This window comes from Taudactylus pleione, unplaced genomic scaffold, assembly GCF_031769625.1.
Source record: "Taudactylus pleione unplaced genomic scaffold, aTauple2 ptg000977l, whole genome shotgun sequence".
NCBI classification, from domain to species: domain Eukaryota; kingdom Metazoa; phylum Chordata; class Amphibia; order Anura; family Myobatrachidae; genus Taudactylus; species Taudactylus pleione.
Window position 1 is genome coordinate 6855013 of NW_028285378.1, and position 12140 is coordinate 6867152.

At 48.6% G+C, this 12140-nt stretch overlaps 1 protein-coding gene across 1 annotated transcript in view; it reads left to right on the forward strand.

Annotated features, from left to right (window-relative positions):
* The window catches only part of WDR75 (WD repeat domain 75), a 292493-nt gene that overhangs the window by 102534 nt on the left and 177819 nt on the right, over window positions 1–12140 (forward strand). The window lies entirely within an intron of this gene.

A 12140-nucleotide genomic window follows, 5' to 3' on the forward strand; every position in this document is an offset into this window, starting at 1 on the left:
TCGCTCTCTTAAGAAATACTGGGCGTGCTAATGCATTGCTAAGCGATAGCACTGCCTACGCAATTTGCATACACATCGTGCGAGCGATCGCATCTAGCGAGCTGCTTTCAATCAGACCCTCTGTTCCAACATCTGAGGATAATGCTAGGATGGTAATTGAAAAATTAATGCCTTTAATTGAAGATCTTCATACCAGGCTTGAGGCTTTTCTAACAAAGACAGACTAATACTGCTCGCATATTCACTTTGGAGCAACATACAAGCGACAGTGAAGATTCAGTCCATGCTCTGCAGGCCACCATAGATAATCAAGCTCAAACTATACAATTCATGTCATGTCGGCTAAATTGGACGACTTGGAAAATAGAGATAGGAGAAGCAATTTGCGTTTTGTTGGTATATCTGAGTCAATAAAAAGCCCTCAATATAATTCCTTAGTGTCAATAAACCCCGAGCTCTGGGGATTTATGACGAGTTCTCTATTGTGCAGATTGAGAGGGCTCACAGGCTAGGCCTTGATTGCCCAGACCGGGACGGCAGACCTAGTCCCACTATTGCTACATTTTTGGATTATACGGCAAAAGAAAAAATCCTAGCTGCTTACCGGACCTCTCAGTCCCTTATGCTGGATGGTCAGAAAATCATTGTATTCCAGGACTTCTCGGTACTTGTTTCTCAGAAAAGGAGGGAGTTCTCTGATGTATGCAAAATGTTGATAGCTCAGAATAAACGATTTGCACTAATGTATCCGGCTAATGAGATCCTCTGATGGTTTCGGTGGACTGTTTCCACCTTTTTCAGAAGAAAGAAAAAGAAAAATACTGATCACCGTGTTACAATTCTTTGATTACTGTATCTCAAATTTTTTTTTTAATGTCACTTCTTATAACAATGTTCCATATGTTTACTTTCTTCAAATGTATGTTTTCAGGGATGGGAGGAGAGGCAGGCCGGGACCTGGGTAAATCTCCTTTTCAAATGTTTATTTTTGCAATATTATTCAATGGTTGCTGTTACTCCTTTTTTCAAGTTTCATGCTTCCTCAGATAGATGCTATGACTGATTCAGTGACTCCTCCTTGTCTAAAGATGGTGTCTTAGAATGTGGATGGCCTTAATACCCCAATCAAAATGAAGAAAATTGTAACGCATTTATGTAGGCTACACTCAGATGTTGTCTTTCTACAGGAGACCCATGGGGTACATGGAGATGATTCGACACTTAGAGCTAGATGGATAGGAGACTATTTTGGCCTCATTTACATCCAAATCTCGGGGGGTGGCTATACTATTCAATCAGAATCTCCGTTATTCAGTTCTGGACTCCCTTTCAGACCCTGAAGGGAGTTTTTTGTTATTGGATGTAGAAATTGAGAGACAAAAATACACGGTTAATAATCTATACGCAACTAATTTATTCCCGGGTCGATTTTTATCTAAATTGACACAAATTTTAGCCCGCTGCACACTATACACTTTAATTATGGCGGGTGACTATAACACGGTAGATGACCCGGCCATAGATCCCCCTCCTACTACAAGGCCTTCTAATTCATCCTGGCATCATATTCATACTTTAAAGAATACTTTACAATTAAGTGACCCTTGGAGGCTATTAAATGACAATGACTGATCATACACACATCTTTCTAGGGCACAAAGCTGAAATTCTTTAATGACGCAGTTGAGAGCGATAGACATTAAAGAAATAATCATTTCGGACCATGCCCCTGTAACTTTGGATCTGTGGTGCCCCTCTTCTTCCCCATCTGACTGCTTTTTCCAGATTGCCTCTCCAAATCAGAGGATTTCAAGCACTTCTTAACCAGCTCCTGGGCAATTACCAGGATGATAATCTGGAACATTGGGAGGACCAAATCCTCTTCTGGGGGGCGTCGAAAGTGTTCATGAGGGGTCACATCATACAATATGTTTCTAAATTTAACAAACAATATCAGACGCTCCAGTCATCGGTAGCTGAGGCCTTCCGCCATTATAGTTCCCGTCAGTCTGATGAAACCTTGTGGTGGTCTTTACAAAATAAAAAACTTTTGTAATCTTTTTTTGACGTCACAGGCTCAATCTAAACTTGACCATACTAGACAAAATTTTTACAAATGGGGTAATAAATCAGGGAGATTGTTGTGATGTCAAAACCATGGCAAAAACGTTCTTTTATAACAGCAATAAAGGACCCAGTTACAAATGGGATTTATTGACACACAAATGAAATTGTATCTAAATTCCAAGAATTTTATACTCATTTATATCAATCTTTTGAAGTAGATCATAATCTTCAGGAACAATTGCCCTCTGAAGCAAATCTTCCTGCTTTAACACAGGAACAAAATCTTTTATCCTCTGAGATTACTGCTATTGAAATACAAACGGTAATTTCAGGGTTAAAACCAAATAAGTCTCCTGGGCCCGACTGGTTTACCGGGAGATATTTTAAATTATTGCAACCCGACTTGACACCTACACTGTTGGAATTATGTAACAAAATGTTAATGGATCATCCTGTATTCCCTTCTTTTACAGAGGCATATACTATGCTTTTTTTAAAATCGGGTAAAGACCCCCTTTTAGTTTATTCTTTTCTCGCTCTTAAATTCTGATTTAAAAATTTTATCTAAAATTATAGCTAATCGGTTATAGTCTATATTACCAGATTTATTAACACCTCATCCTGATGAGTTTCATGTGTGTGTGACACAATACAGTGATAGCACAATACCAAAGTGATAATCCTGAATTGATGCTATTAGGATTAGACACAAACGAGGGGTTTGACAGTGTGTCGTGGTCACATCTTTCTACTTCAGGGTCCATAGGGTATCCACAGGATACCTTGGGGTATAGGTGTGACGTCAGTCATCGGGCACCATAGAGTTAAGCTTTCAGCCTCCCAGGATGCACTAGGGTCCCCCTCCTATACCCCGCCCCCGAGCCAAGGCACCTCAGTTTAGTTTGGTGCCCGGCCGGAGTCGGGTGCACCTGTTGGAGTGGGGGCTAAGAAGAGCCCCTGAAGCTTTCCTGCATGCAGCTGTGGCTGCACATCTGGATGTACAGCATGGACAGTCAGTCCTGACGTCCATGCTGTCTTCCCTACACCCCCGCCAGTACCAGAACGCCGGTACCGATCCGGGGATGCTGGTGAGCATTTGGGGTCACAGCTAGCGGTGACCCCAGATGTTCCGGACCATGGCCGGATTCAAGGGGGACAGCAAGGTAAGCAGCGGGGTCCCGCGGTGGTTCCCCGCTGTTACATGGTCCAGAGTCCCCAGGCAGGGGGCTCCCTGGGGACTGGCTGCAGCGTGGAGCCAGGTAAGAACCTGCGCTTCCACTACCCCCCTGGGACAGCGGACCGCAGCAGAGCGGTAGCGCTGCGGCGTCCCAGGGGTTAAATGCATGCCAGGGGAGCGCGCCTTCCCTGTCTCACAGCCTGCGCCTCCCCCGCTGCACACAGCCCTCTCTGCACTCTGCCGACTGGCCCTGTGGCAGCGCTCCTCCCCCAGGCCAGCCTCCTCTCTGCTCCTCGGCGGCCATCTTCCTGAACGCATGGTGAACGCTGCTGGAAGCCTGGAAGGAAGCATCTTGGTCTGGGTCCCCCCGCATACCTCTCCTCCACTGTGGTCAGGTCTGTGTATGCAGCGCTGTGTCCTACCAGACTCTGTGTCTGCGTAGTTGAGTGATCAGCGCTGGTTAGTGCAGGAATTGATTTTCTTTGCATTGTATGTGACTGTGCTAGTGCTGCTGCCTGTAACTTCTTTTCTGACTGTCAGCTTTATTACTGTCCCTGCTCTTTCTGCTAAGCCCTTGCGGTGCGGTGCTGCAGGGTGGTCTCTCACCTCTTTAAAATACAATTGGTGAGAGGGGTCACATACTTAGTACCATCATGTCTGAAAGTGATTTTCCTCTCCGGCTACAGTGTACTACGTGTAAAGTACCGTTAGCGGAGGGGGAGGGTAGCGCGGAGGGCCTCTGCTGGCAGTGTTTGTCAATGGCGCGGCCTATTACGGTTACAGCACTGGTACAGGAGCCGCCCTGGGCTTGTTTCACTCAGGCGCTTACAACCTTAGTGGGTCAGTTAGCTCCGCAGCCCGCGTTTACACAGATGGGTTTGTCCCAGCAGTCAATGGTGTCGTCACCCATGCAGGGTTTCCCAAGACAATTGGTGGTACCCCGCAGTCTCCCTATTTCCCCTCTTCCGGTTTCTCAGGAGCCGGCGTGGGTTAACTCCCTGACGAGTTCTGTACAGCACTTGTCGGATGTGTTGCAGGGGGAGGCTGTGATGCGGCCACATAAACGACCGGTGGCGTCTCTGTCGGCTCCTTATGAGGATGACGAAGGGACGTCTGATGATGGGGAGATTCTGGATCCTTACGATCAGGAACCTCTCCATACTAAGGACGCTGACGCTAGGTCCAAGGTATATATTCCTGGACTTTTTCGGGCAGTCCGCACAGCCTTGGTGATTGAGGAAGAAGTTCCCCCAGCTGCTAAATCCAAGTATGCCTTTTTTAAGGATGTGAAGGGTGACGCCACAGTCTTTCCTCTTTCGGGTCAGTTAATGGACCATTTAGAGGAGGCGTGGAAACAGCCTGGCAAGCGATACCAGCCGCAGAGGCGCCTGGCAGTGGCTTATCCGTTCGCGGATAATTATTTTGCTAAGTGGGAATCCCCTCCACAGGTGGATTCTCATGTGTCACGTCTTGTCCGTAGTGCCACATTGCCGATGCCATCCATGTCCTCCCTTAAGGATGCTACGGACCGCAAGGTGGAGATCTGCCTGAAGTCCGCTTATTCCCTTGCGGGGGGGGCAGCGCGGCTGGCTATGGCCATTTGCTGGGTTGCCAGAGCGATGGAGCGCTGGGCGGATTCATTGGAGGCGTCCTTTGATTCCGACTGTCCGGCCGAACAAACGGAGTTGATTGGTAATCTCCGTGATTCGGCCACTATCAACGAGGCGGCCTTAGACATTAGTACACTGGTGTCTCGAATTTCTTGTGGTTGCGATCCTGGAAGGCGGACGCTGACTCCAAAAAGGGTTTGGAGGCGTTGCCGTTTAACGGAGAAGTTCTCTCCGGTCCAGATTTGGACAAGATTGTGGCCACGCTGGCGACAGCCAAATCGGCATGTCTCCCGTCGGCCGCGGCTCCTTCTGGTTCAGGACCATCGTCCTTTCGGTCTTATAGGGCCCAGAGCAGGCCCAAACCACAGTCTTTTCCCCGACAGGCTGGTCCCAAAAAATCGGCCAAGTCCCGGAAGCAGGCATGGAGTACCAGACGTCCGGCCCCTAATCCTGATGACAAGCCTGCGGCCTGACGGTCCGGGCCTCCCGTTGGGGGATCCCAAAGTGGGAGGCCGCCTGCTGCAGTTCGCCCGTTATTGGTCGGTCACCACGACAGACACTTGGGTTCTCGAGGTGGTCTCCCACGGGTACACCCTCTCTTTCCGGGACAGACCCCCGACTCGATTCTTCACCACGGGTCTACCATCAGGCCGGAACAAGGCCACGGAGCTGCGGAAGGTCTTGCACACAATGCTCCAGGCTGGAGTTATAGTGCCTGTTCCATTCTCCCAGAGGGGCCAGGGTTTCTATTCAAATCTTTTTTTGGTGCAGAAACCCAATGGGTCGTATCGTCCGATTCTCAACCTCAAAGCTCTCAACAAGTCTTTGCGGGTGCCGAAGTTTCGGATGGAGACCCTACGGTCCATCATTCTGGCGCTGGAACCTGGGGACTACATGGTGTCATTGGACATACAGGACGCTTACCTGCATGTCCCTATTCTTTTGCGCCATCAACAGTTCCTCAGGTTTGCAATCCGCAGCGACCACTTTCAGTTCCGGGCGTTACCTTTTGGCCTGGCGACAGCACCGCGTGTGTTCACCAAGGTGATGGCGGTCATTGCGACTTCTCTGCGGCTGCAGGGAGTCCGCATGTTGCCGTACTTGGACGACCTGTTATTAGTGGCAGGATCTCCAGAGCTCCTTCTACGCCACTTGGACCTGACCTTTGCGCTGCTGCAACGGCACGGCTGGTTAATCAACTGGCAGAAGTCCACTCTAATCCTGTCTCGGTGGATTCTGCACCTCGGAGCCTTATTGGACTCGGTACAGCAAAGGATCTTTGTGACGGTGGAAAAGATCTCTGCTTTACAGTCGAGGGTGCGCAGTTGTCTGCACAGCCGCCGGGTGTCTCTACATTCGGCGATGAGGTTACTGGGCTCCATGGTGTCGGTGTTCGACATGGTGGAATATGCCCAGTTCCACTCCAGACCTCTGCAGCACCTGATCCTGTCCAAGTGGAACGGGCTGCCTCAGTCTCTGAAGTCCCAGACGATAGTGCTCACCCCGGAGGTTCGCCTGTCCCTTGCCTGGTGGTTGCAGACGACCCATCTCAACAAGGGACGTCCGTTCTGGGTACCAAATTGGGTTCTGTTGACAACGGACGCCAGTCTTCGGGGCTGGGGGCAGTTTCGGGTCCACACTTGTTCCAGGGCAGGTGGACGCCGACAGAAGCGGAGCTTCCAATAAATATCTTCGAACTCCGTGCGGTCTTCAATGCTCTCCAGCAGGCTCATCGGGTTCTCCAGGGTTGTCCAGTGCAGGTCCAGTCGGACAACGCTAGACGAAGAGGCGTCTCTGGTGGATGCTCTGTCCGTCCGGTGGACGTTCCATTTCGCATACCCGTTTCCTCCGGGTTCCCTTCTTCCACGGGTAATCCGGAAATTCAAACAGGAAGGAGGGACGCTCCTGTTGATAGCTCCCGCGTGGCCCAGACGGCACTGGTTCTCAGACCTTCAGGGTCTGTCCGTGGACAGTCCTCTGCGGTTGCCGCTACGACCGGACCTTCTGTCGCAGGGTCCTTGTCTTCACCCGGACCTGGCTCGGCTGTCTGTGACGGCGTGGCTGTTGAGACAGCCATGTTGAGGTCCAGGGGGTTTTCCAACTCTGTGGTGCGTACCATGTTGCGAGCTCGGAAACCGTCGTCCGCGAGGATATACCATCGCGTGTGGCATACGTTCTTCCAATGGTGTCGACCGAGAGGTTATGCACCGCGGGAGTTTCGTCTGTCTAGGATACTTGCCTTCCTACAAGCGGGACTAGATCATGGGCTTCGCCTTGCTTCTTTGAAGGTACAGGTTTCGGCCCTGTCTATCTGGTTTCACCGTAGGATTGCTACAATCCCGGATGTGCGCACCTTTATGCAAGGTGTTCTCCGCATTCAGCCACCCTTTGTTCCACCTGTGGCGCCTTGGGATTTGGCTGTGGTCCTGAGGGCTCTCCAGGGACCGCCGTTTGAACCACTGGGCTCAGTGGATCTTAAATGGCTAACAGCTAAGACTGTTTTCCTTCTGGCCATAGCTTCGGCCAGACGTGTTTCTGATTTAGGGGCTCTCTCTTGTAGACCCCCTTTCTTGATTTTTCATGGGAACAGGGCAGTGCTCCGCACTCGGCCTGAATTTCTTCCCAAAGTTGTTTCCCAGTTTCATGTTAACGAGGAAATAGTTGTTCCGGCCTTTAACTCACCTGGTCTTTCAGTGGGTGAGGCCACTTTGGATGTTGTGCGGGCCTTAAGGACTTATGTTGACCGCACTTCTTCGTTTAGGAAGCCGGACGCCTTGTTTGTCCTCTATGGCTTCCGTAAAAAGGGTTGGCCTGCTTCAAAGCAAACTTTGGCAGCCTGGATCCGTATGGCTATTTCTGAAGCTTATCTTCATGAAGGTCTGCCGGTTCCTCCTTCTTTGAAGGCTCATTCCACTAGGTCTGTGGGTCCTTCGTGGGCAGCTCGATGTGGTGCCTCTGCAGTCCAGATCTGCAAGGCTGCTACGTGGTCCTCTGTCCATACCTTCGTGAGGTATTACAGGTTTGACACCTTCGCCTCTCAGGATGCTTCCTTGGGGCGGCGGATTCTCCTTTCAGCACAGGAGCGTCCCCACCCTTAAAGGATACTGCTTTGGGACATCCTCAAGGTATCCTGTGGATACCCTATGGACCCTGAAGTAGAAAATGAGATATGGTAAGAAATTACCTTTGTTATCTCTATTTCTACGAAGTCCATAGGGTTCCACAGGACTCCCGCCCTGTCGCACCTGTGCTGCAGATGGGCTGTGCTCTGGTCACCGGTTTTCCCGTCTCCCTCTGGTGAGAATGTGATTCTTGTGTGTATCCAGATCTTCTTTCTTTCTATTCCTTCTCCTCCTCCGGCCTATGGCTTGGTAACTCACTGAGGTGCCTTGGCTCGGGGGCGGGGTATAGGAGGGGGACCCTAGTGCATCCTGGGAGGCTGAAAGCTTGACGTCACACCTATACCCCAAGGTATCCTGTGGAACCCTATGGACTTCGTAGAAAGACGAAATTTTGGTCCCACATTTATCTATTTAATCCAATATTTTACTCACAACCAATGTAAACTTTTCTGGTAAATGGGATTCGTGGTGACCTGTTGCTGATGTTTAGGGGTACACTTCAGGGATGCCCGATGTCCCCCCTCCTGTTCAGTCTATCTATTGACCCGCTATTTTGTCTACGTTCTTACATGGCCTGAATTTAAAGGGATCAGGATAGGTGGGGCAGAAATGAAACTATTCGCGGACGATGTACTGTTCTATATCTCTAATCCCAGGGATACTCTGGAGTTGATGTTGGACAGGTTGGGGGATTTTGGAGCCATATCTGATTATACTGTCAATCTGTCTAAATCCGTTGGCCTTTATTTGAACCCACGCATACACACCATCATTTACCTGTCACTTGGGCCAAGTCTTCTATTGAATATCTGGGAGTCCAGCTTCCAAAAAGGCCGTCAGAGATATATAGTTTTAATATATCTAGAGCTATTTCACAAATTTCTAATGAATTAGGGGGATGGGGTAGTCTCTTGCTATCTTATATGGGCCGAGCAAGCTTGATTAAACTGGTGACATTTCCTAGGTTACTATATTTAATCTGATCACTTGCAATCTTACTATCTCAGCGAGATATAAAATGTTTGAATACCTTATTCCGTACATTTATTTGGGGGGCAAAAAAAACACGGATTAGTCTTATTATGTTGCAATAAACCAAACATAATGGGGGGATTAACTTCTCCAATGGTATTGCATTATAATCATGCAGACCTACTCAGGTACCTGAAGGATTAGCTACATGGACAAGTTATGCTCAAATACTTCGCTTGAACAACACTCCCCCCCCCCCCCCCCCCAGCATCTAAACATGCTCTATCCACCTATTATTCTTTTTTTTTTTTGAGAACACAAATTGATCATGCCGTAATACGTACTGGCATGAGTAAATGGACAATATATATTCCCTCTCTCTCTTGTGAAACTTTAAATACAATGCTGGCCACCTCTAGGAAAATACTTAAGTGATGTTTTTGAGTTTATTTCACAGGGCATACTTTTCTCCCCATAGACAATTCAGGGCAGAAATGGTGGCATTGCCCTCATGTCCTTGATGTCAATCTCCATTAGCTGACTCATATCACTATTTTTGGAAATGCCCACTTTCTTTGAATATTGTGGTTACAGGTGCGTAAATACGCTTTAGATAATTTGGTGAATTATGTGCCTTTCTACTTAAGGGTCCATAGGGGGTCCACAGGGTTGACCTTGGGGGTATAGCTGGATCTGGATCCACGGGCACCACGCAGTTAAAGCTATTGCTGCTCCCAGGATGCACTTGGGTCCATCCTCCTCTATACCCCGCACCCGAGCCACAGGCACCTCAGTTTTAGTTGGTGCCCGGCCGGAGTCGGGTCACCCTGAAGCGGTGCGGCTGCATAAGCAGCCCCTAAGCTTATTTTTATTTTTTAATAAGAAGATTTTATTTCTTAAATTTTTTCTTCTTCAGAGCAGCAGCATCAGACTATCCGTTTGGATGTCCACGCTTCCGCTCCAACAACCCCACTGGCGCTGCGACGCTAGTACTGATCTGGGGATCGCAGCGGGACCCTGCAGTCAGTACTAGTGTGGCTCCGGGACCTCCCACGGACTGCTGCCGGAGTCACGGGGACAGGTACGCCGCGGGCAGTGCATCACGTTGCCCGCGTGGTAATGCAGTGTCTGGGGACAGACCGGCGGCGCTAGTAGCGGCGGCGGGCTCCCCCTTCAATGGACTACCCCGTGTGACCGCTGGACCACCAGGGTATAATGGCTGGAAGGGAACCAGCGTCCCTGGGGTTAAGTACTAGCCAGGGGAGGCAGCCTTCCCTGGTTTACCGGCTCCTCCCCTCAGCCCAGCGCGCCTTCTCTCATGCGTTCTGGCGTCGCTGGGCTGTTCCTGCTTCAGCCACTCCTCAGTGCTCTCCGGTGGCCTTTCTGTGGCAAACGCAGATCTCCCAGGCGGTGCATGGACCGGTCCCCCTGCATACCTCTCCCCTGCAAAAGGACTGTGTTCGCAGTGCTATAGCCCTCCGACACTGAATCTCGGAGGTTGATTGTAGCTAAAGGTGCAGTGAGTATTATCTTCTTGCATGGTATGTGACTTTTGCTAGTGCTGCTGTCTGTGCTAATTTTTCTAGCTGACTGTCATCTTATCACTATCCCTTTCCTTCTCCTACAGCCCGCAGGTGTGTGGGGGAGGGGCGTTCTTTCTGTGTACCTCACTTATATAAATCTAAGTATTTGTGAGGTCAGTCACATACAGTAGTGTGCTACTCAATTTTGCCTATTGGTATTCGGAAACATATCAATGCATCATTTAAGAATACTCAATGGTATATTCTCCGTGAAATATCCAATGACGCCCCAATTACTCTGGAATCCTAATACCAGGTCATAGTAGAGAATATTAAAGCACTCTTGTATTCAATATGTGTTTGTGGATATATCAACATCAGAATATGTATTTATATTCATTTATTTTATTCTGGGGGGGGGGGTGCGCTGACTTCTCTCTTTTGCCACATGACTCCCACCTCATTTTTGACAAAATTGTAATGAACATATTATTGAGACCATTGTCTCAGTGTGGGAGATTGATTTAATAATTTATATTTAGCTCCATGTTATGAGTATATGCTATTATTGTGGTGATTTGAAACAATTTTGTTTTTGATTCTGCTCTCAGATATTGAACGGACATGTAACAATTATTCAATAAAAAGAAACATTTAAAAAAACAAGTGTTTTTTTTTATATTTTTGCAAATTTAATTTAACAAAAACTAAGAAATCACATGTACATAAGTATTCACAGCCTTTGCCATGTAGCTCAAAACTGAGCTCAGGTGCATCCTGCTTCCACTGATCATCCTAGGAGATGTTCCTACAGCATAATTGGAGTCCACCTGTGGTAAATTCAGTTGACTGGACATGATTTTGAAAAGCATAAACCTGTCTATATAAAGTCCCACACTTGAAAGTGCATGTCAGAGCACAAACCAATTATGACGTCCAAGGAATTGTCTGTAGACCTCAGAGACAGGATTTTCTCGAGGCACAAATCTGGGGAAGGGTACAGAAAAATATCTGCTGCTTTGAAGGTCCCCATGAGCACAGTGGCCTCCATCATCCGTAAATGGAAGAAGTCTGGAACCACCAGGACTCTTCCTAGAGTTGGCTGGCCATCTAAACTGAGTCATCGGGGGAGAAGGGCCCTAGTTAGGGAGGTGACCAAGAACCCGATGGTCACTCTGTCAGAGCTACAGCATTCCTCTGTGGAGAGAAGAACCTTCCAGAAGGACAACCATCTCTGCAGCAATCCACCAATCAAGCTTGTATGGTAGCGTGGCCAGATGGAAGCCACTCCTTAGTAAAAAGAACATGGCAGCCCGTCTGGAGTTTGCCAAAATGCACTTGAAGGACTCAGACCATGAGAAACAAAATTCTCTGGTCTGATGAGACAATGATTGAACTCTTTGGCGTGAATGCCAGGTGTTATGTTTGTAGGAAACCAGGCACCGCTCATCACCAGGCCAATACCATCCCTACAGTGAAGCATGGTGGTGGCAGCATCATGCTGTGGGGATGTTTTTCAGCGGCAGGAACTGGGAGACTAGTCAGTATAGGGGGAACGATGAATGCAGAAATGTACAGACACATCCTGGATGAAAACCTGCTCCAGAGCGCTCTTGACCTCCGATTAGGGTGACTGTTCATCTTTCAGCAGGACAGCGACCCTAAGCAC